The sequence below is a fragment of the Plutella xylostella genome, chromosome 3 (assembly GCF_932276165.1).
Source record: "Plutella xylostella chromosome 3, ilPluXylo3.1, whole genome shotgun sequence".
Lineage (NCBI taxonomy): Eukaryota > Metazoa > Arthropoda > Insecta > Lepidoptera > Plutellidae > Plutella > Plutella xylostella.
In genome coordinates, this window is record NC_063983.1 from 5,274,124 (window position 1) to 5,281,969 (window position 7,846).

General features: G+C 41.7%; 1 non-coding gene across 1 annotated transcript; it reads right to left on the reverse strand.

Annotated features, from left to right (window-relative positions):
- Positions 1–6,767: 6,767 nt before the first annotated feature.
- On the reverse strand, positions 6,768–6,841 carry Trnat-agu. Its single transcript has one exon. It is a non-coding gene; the product is annotated as a tRNA-Thr (tRNA).
- Between the last annotated feature and the right edge of the window lie 1,005 nt (positions 6,842–7,846).

Genomic DNA, 7,846 nt, shown 5'->3' on the forward strand with positions numbered 1-7,846 from the left:
GGGATGAAAAGATGAGGGAGTGTCAGGTGAGGGATGGCTAAGGAAGCCTACAGGAAAAATGTGACACAATTTTTAAAGCAAAAACTCAGCGCTGGAATTGGGATAATGGTGCGGGGACACGATATTGAGGCCCACTTTCTTACTGTACGGTCATGTGCAGAGAAAGCTGACCCCCCTCTCATAGTAACAATGTTTCTGAGAGGGGTCAGGTTTCTCTGCACATGACCGTACAATATTTCCCTTAGCATGAATTCAAATCCTGTTCAAAGAGTTACAAAAACAGAAGTTAGAGAAAGAATTATTTATTTTTTAAAAGGCCCTCCAGAACCCATAATTGTTTTCCGGCCTGTATATTATAATATTTAGATTAGGTAATAATATTGTAATTTAGTATGATCAATATAGTTCGCGTTTATTAGGTATAGCATTCTAGTCCCCCCATTTGTCTCACTGGTAACTTATATTTTAAAGACTACCTACGAGACTTAATTTATTTTAATTAGCAACAATTTTATTACTAAGAATGTTTGAGAACAAGAAGTTGTTGTACAGTTCAGATTAATTACTTAATTAATAAATTAAAACTTGGCATAGTTACTTGTTCCCGGCGTAGGAGAAATGAGAATAAATTTATACATAAATACATATTTAAATAACATTATTATTAGGTACATATTTAATAAATTAATGTCATGTCATGACGACCGAATGGCGCAGTGGTTAGTGACCCTGACTACTGAGCCGAAGGTCCCGGGTTCGATTCCCGGCTGGGGCAGATATTTGTTTAAACACAGATATTTGTACTCGGGTCTTGGGTGTTGATATTTATATTAAGTATCTATCTATCTATGTATTTGTGTAGATATATCAGCTGTCCGACACCCATAACACAGGTTCTGCCTAGCTTGGGGTCGGATAGCCGTGTGTGAGATGTCCCCACATATTTATTGAATATACTTATTTATGTTTCTTTGTAAATATGGCTATGCATTTTTAACTCCTAACTAGGTACTAGGTACTCATATTAATTGAAGTAGGTATGGAAGAGTAGAAATATACAGGGTGTCCCAAAAGTCAACGATATGCCTTGGAGGGCTGATAGACCAGCTCATGAGTGGCCAAAATATCATAATATGACCTTAGTAAAAATTCCATAATTTTCGAGATATTGACACTTTTTAGGGTTCCGTAGCCAAAATGGCAAAAACGGAACCCTTATAGTTTCGTCATGTCCGTCTGTCCGTCTGTCCGTCTGTCCGTCTGTCACAGCCGATTTACTCGGAAACTATAAGTACTACAGTGATGAAATTTGATGGGAATATGTGTTGTATGAACCGCTACAAAAATATGACACTAAATAGTAAAAAAAAGAATTGGGGGTGGGGCCCCCCATACATGTAACTGAGGGATGAAATTTTTTTTTTCGATGTACATACCCGTGTGGGGTATCAATGGAAAGGTCTTTTAAAATGATATAAAGTTTTTTAAAAAACATTTTTCTTAAAGTGAACGGTTTTTGAGATATCAGCTCTCAAAGTCGTAAAAAGTATGTCCCCCCCCCTCTATTTTTATAACTACGGGGTATAAAATTCTAAAAAAAATAGAGGTGATGCATGCTAATTAACTCTTTCAACGATTTTTGGTTTGATCAAAGTATCTCTTATAGTTTTTGAGATAGGTTGATTTAACTGTGCTACGGAACCCTTTGTGCGCGAGCCCGACTCGCACTTGGCCGGTTTTATAAATTTGCTGAAAATCGACACCTTGGATCAGGTTTTTTGCGTGCCGCCGGTACAAAAATCCATATTGTTAGTATTTGTTTGATGTTGCATCACGTTGTATAGCTCTCCTATTGATGGCAGTAAAAAAAATATCGAGTAATGCTGTATGTTTAAAAAAAACACGGTTTTCAAAGTCATAAAAGGTAATCGTTTTTTTTTATAAACCACTTTGACTCTACATACTGTATAAAAAATATACCATGCAAACCTGGCACCTTATTCAAAAAGATTGCTCATTTAATGCAGTTTCCAATTTGTACCGGCGGCACGCAAAAAACTGATCCAAGGTGTCGATTTTCAGCAAATTTATAAAAGTGTCAATATCTCGAAAATTATCGATTTTTTACTAAGGCCGTATTCACTGATAAAAAAACATTAATATCAGAGAAACAATCTTTCGGTGAACCAATTCGATAAACCCTGCAGTCAGAGAAGAATGGTTTCCATGAACCATGCGTCGCCATCTTTGCTCAGTGCTTACGAGGAACCTTTATGGTATCCGACAAGCATTCGTTGAAAATACAGTCAAATAATAGTTGCATTACTTAATAATTATTTGACTCCTAATATTTTACCCCAACTCTAATGTCTCCCGATATCGACATTTGATTAATGTAACACTACAGAAAGTCAATAAAGTTGATTACTTAGTTATGCCTAGGTGTGTGATTAAAATATAAGATAACAAACCTATACGTATACAGAAATACATACTATTCCAATATGATTTTGTTAGGTACTAACGCACAGACAGTAACTAGAAGCCAGCTATGGCACCGGTAGTAGTAAAAGTAAACACTTACATTACTAAGAAACAAAATGCAGTGGATTCCCTTACAAAGATATTAGTAGCATCAGGCACTATAGTTGGCCTGAACAGGACCCAACTGCTCGGGAGTGCTTATTCTAAAACAATATACGTGGCATCACTCGTTTGGAGTATCGTCCTCACTATAGTGGGATATGTGGCACTCCGAAATATCGGCTTCTTCTATTTGTCTCTAATTTTTTCCGAGTATATATTTTGTGTAGTGATGTGTTACGTAACACGGAAACAGCTTCATTTATTTTTCCTACATTTAAACAAATTTGATGCAAAAGTACGATGTTGCCCCAAAACTGGCCATATCCTGAGACTGAACAAAGCGCTTTATTTGGTAATAGTGTTGAGCGTGGTCAGCACAACACTGTTCTTGTACTGCCTGAGTTATTACGCAGGTAGAATCGCAGCCTCCTTCGCTCCTCTTCGTTTCCTGCATATAATTGAACATGTGTTATTTGCACATTCACTGAGCAATTTATACCCCAGATTAAAACTTATCAGTCACTGCATGGAGTTGTCACTATCGAAATGTAAGAATTTGGATTTAGCGGCGTTTCAACGAGGTTTCGAGAACTACGACTTGGCTGTATTCGGGAACCTCAGCAAAAATGTGGATGAACTCATGGACTTGTACAACACATTATATACAGCGTATGTTCATTTGATTCAGGCAACTAAATGGCAGGTGGGTACAGCTTTATAATAAAGAGTTATCTGCTAAAGCTAGCGGTAGCGGACTACTGCGGTGTCACTATTGCCATAAGTACGCAATCACCCACGGCTGCGGCGGATTACTCTACTCCTACCTTCATACTGACTAAAACTCTACCTTAACCCTTCCAGTTCCTGATGTTGCTGGCTTTGTCCCTATTCTCGAACATCCTAGTCCTGTTCATGTTCATCTCGGAGCTGCTCCGCAACTCGGCGGACTCGCTGCCCGTGCCGCCACTGCCGCAGAGCGCGTCCCACGCGTGCTTCGTCCTGGGCAACGTGCTCGTGCTGTGCGGCCCCTGCCTCGCCGGAGACCAGCTGCTGCATGAACTGGCTGTTTTAAAACGGCTGCTGGCGTCAAGGATTTATGAGAATAAAATGGGTAAGATGAGTTTTGCGTACGGTGTGAAGTGGTAAAAGATTTGGGTTGCGCTCGCTTTCATCACGTGGCGTGGCATCGCAACGGTATTTAGTATTGTGTGGCGCCCCTTACGCCCCTTTATAGGTATGCTGTGCCTTGTAGGTATATAAATTCTGCATGAGATAACCACTAGTGTAATCGTTTTTATAATGTTTGCAGATAAGCGTAGTCGTGTGAGTGCGCGCGCGCTGCTGGCGCTGACCGGCGCGCACGGGCTGGGCGTGTCGCTGCTGGGCATGCTGCGCGTGGACATCTCCCTGCCGCTGCACTACGTCAGCCTGCTCGTCACCTACCTCATCATACTGCTGCAGTTTAACAAGGTCTACTTCCGTTCTGATTGGGGGATGTGAAGGCGATGTCGTTGGTACCATTTATGATGGTTTTTCATAATGATTAAATGTATAATTTAATTTGTATGTGTCTTTAAATTTTACAAATTATATATAAAATATACTTCAAAAATTATATATAAAATTTACTTCATACCTACCTACATGAAAATGAAAAAATGAAAATATATTTATTTAAATTTAAGATAATGATACAAAAAATACAGGTTGCAGTGTTTGGTAACAATTTAAAGGTTGTGATATAGCAAGGGCTACCACACTAGGCTAGGCCTGTGTCGTAAACAGGTTTTTAACAATTTGTTTAAATATAGTCAGGTGGCGTAGTTTAACAATTTGAAATTTAAATTTAAAATTATACAAAAACAAAATTTACATTAAATATAAATATATTGTAGACTATAATATTAATCGAAGACGATTGCAATCCATGGGAAGTAAAGAGGGCTTTGCAAAAGATGTCGAATAAGAAAGCAGTAGGTCCCGACGGAATACCCGTAGAAGCATGGAAGTGCCTTAGTGACCACGGCATTATTCTACTCACAAACTTTTTCAATCGCATGATGGAGACATCGAAAATGCCATCTGCATGGGGATTAAGCACAATCGTACCCATCTACAAAGGGAAAGGAAGTAAACTTGAGTGTAATAATTACCGTGGAGTCAAACTTATGTGCCATACAATGAAGTTGTACGAAAGAGTGATTGATAGCCGACTGAGGCAGGAGTGCTCACTCTCAAAAAACCACTACGGCTTTGTTCCCGGCGTATCCACTACGGATCCCATGTTCGCTCTAAATACTATTGCCGAAGAATACCGTGCTAAGAACTGTCCCCTGTACATCGCATTTTTGGACATGGAAAAAGCGTTTGATCGCATACCGAGAGATGCTATCTGGTGGAGCTTACGCAGAAAAAGCGTCCCTGAGAAGTATGTCAGTATCATTGCGGACATGTATAAAAATGCAAGGTCTGTTGTGAGGACGGTTGTAGGTGCTACTCGGCCCATTGCTGTAGCAGAAGGGGTACACCAAGGTTCAGTCCTAAGCCCTTTCCTGTTTTGCTTGGTCCTGGATGCGCTGACGGAAACAGCACAGAGTACGGCTGCGTGGACGTTTATATACGCGGACGATGTAGCAATCTGCACGGAGAGCAGAACCTCCCTACAAAAGGCCCTTCTGGAGTGGAAACATCAGTTGCAAAAAGGCGGCCTAAAGCTAAGTGTTACTAAAACCCAATACATGGCATGCAACGAACCAGACCCAGATGACAGCCCCATCATCATCGACGGCCAACAAGTCATCAAGTGCGACCAATATAAGTATTTGGGAAACATGATGCACAGTTCTGGTAAAGTGGAATACAACATCCAACACAGAATAGCTGCCGCCTGGCTAAAATGGCGCGAAGTAACTGGTGTTACTTGTGACAGAAGAATGCCGGTAAGGTTGAAAGGTCTTGTGTACAAAACCATCATACGCCCGGTCCTAATGTATGGCAGTGAGACCTGGGCAGCGACGCAAACGCATGTCAGAGCGGTCCAAGCGGCTGAAATGAAGATGTTGAGGTGGATGTGCGGGGTCACAAGGCTTGACAGAATCCGCAATGAGTACGTTCGCGGCAGCCTGGGAGTACGCGACATCGCCGACAAACTCCAAGAAAACCGCTTACGATGGTTCGGACATGTCAAGAGAAAACCACCTGACTATGTTGGAAACGAAGCACTGCGCCTGTCCGCCCCCGGTCGGAGATCCCGAGGAAGACCTAAAACCAGATGGATAGACGTAGTGCAAAAAGACCTACGACACTGCCAAGTCTCTGAAGACGACGTTGGAGACAGGGCGAAGTGGAGAGAGAAAACGAGGAAGGCAGACCCCACCACCATATGGGACACATAGCCTGAAAGAGAGAGAGAGAGATTGCAACTTGCAACGTTGCTGTTTGGAGTGGTCAAGCGCGAAACCCCGAAATATTTGTCTGAAAAACCGCTTGTCCGTGCCACCGCATCGATCGGCCGCCTTTCGACGCAGTTTCAGATATGCGGCGTCCAAGTGCTGGAATGACCTCCCCCCTCCTTTGGAACGACTGCATGGCAGATACATCAACCTTTAAGTGCCAACTTGAGTACCGTGAGTCACGTAAAAGGTCTATGTCGGTAGACATAGCCGTCAAAATATGCAAGCTGAAGTGGCAGTGGGCTGGTCATATCTGCTGAAGAACCAATAGCCGTTGGGGTAGACGAGTTCTCGAGTGGAGACCACGAACAGGCAAACGCAGCGTGGGGCGCCTCCTGCCCGCTGGACCTACGACCTTAGGCGGGTAGCCGGTAGTGGTTGGTTGAGGAAGGCCGAGTACCGAGTGTTGTGGCGCTCCTTGGGAGAGGCCTACTGTCCAGCAGTGGATGATTATTGGCTGATGACGATATTTGATTTCCTTTTTTGTATAATATGTATATCGGATTTATTTTCTGTTCAAATCATTTTTTCTTTTACTATGCTGTGGTAAAAAGTGATCTATAGCTATAGGGGACTATCTTGATAGTTTGCTTGTTTTGAGATACCTATTCAAAAACGTAAATGGCATGTAGTGACATGGGTTGTCATTTCCTAAAACTTTTCAAGTTATATGGTATGTCCGTAACCAGCAATAAAATGCTAAAAAAAAAGAAATTGATAGAACAACGAAGGCCCCGACGAGATTCGAACTCGTGATCTCCTGTTTACTAGACAGGCGCTTTAACCAACTAAGCCACGGCGCCGGTGATAAGTCTAAAGAAAAAATTGATAATATGTATTATAATCTACTTACTTACTATAGTAGAGTAGGTATAATAAAAGTCATAAATTACACGATATCACCTGTTGTTATCTACAATACTATCCAGTATGACTTTATTGATCATGCAATACATAAATTTATACTAAAATTTAATACAGTTGGAATTGTATTGGCTTTGATATTTTTATGAAGATTTGTCGTTTTTTCACACTTTACTATTGACTTTTTCGAACTGCAGTAGTATGATGAGGTAGGTGACGAGCAGGCTGACGTAGTGCAGCGGCAGGGAGATGTCCACGCGCAGCATGCCCAGCAGCGACACGCCCAAACCGTGCGCGCCGGTCAGCGCCAGCAGCGCGCGCGCACTCACGCGACTACGCTCGTCTGAGGACACATATTACTTTGCTTAGCGCCTAGCGCCTAGCAAGTCACCAAACGAGTAGCTCAGTAAAACGAACGTTCTAGAATCTTCGTCATCAGCTGCATAGCGCGCTTGGCGTGTATCAATATTCTAGAACGTTCGTTTTACTCAGCTAATCACTTGGTGACTCGCTAAGCAAACCTCCTGCTTGTGCGGACTTAATCTAACGGTATCTGTAGTACGATAAAAGGCTACGTTTCAGAGACGATATTATATAAGTGTGCTGCAAGCTCTAATGTGTATTGATTTGACCAATGGAATAAAAAGTGAACCTGAACCTCCAGCAGGTTGACTGGTAGACAATGCTTTAATCATTCAGTTTACCTGTTTTGTAAATTGTGTAATAAAAGTACTTATAAAAATCCATAAAAAAACTTCTCGTACACTTTTTTTTCATGGCCGTTTGGCTTACCTAGATATTTAACAAAATGTAATGTTTGAATGAATAAATGTACAAGTTACAAAAGCTACTTATCAAGCTAACCGTACCCAACTTGTCCTCATAGATCCTCGTCGCCAGCATCATGCGCAGGTCGTTGACCCGGCGCTGCAGGCGGTCTGCGC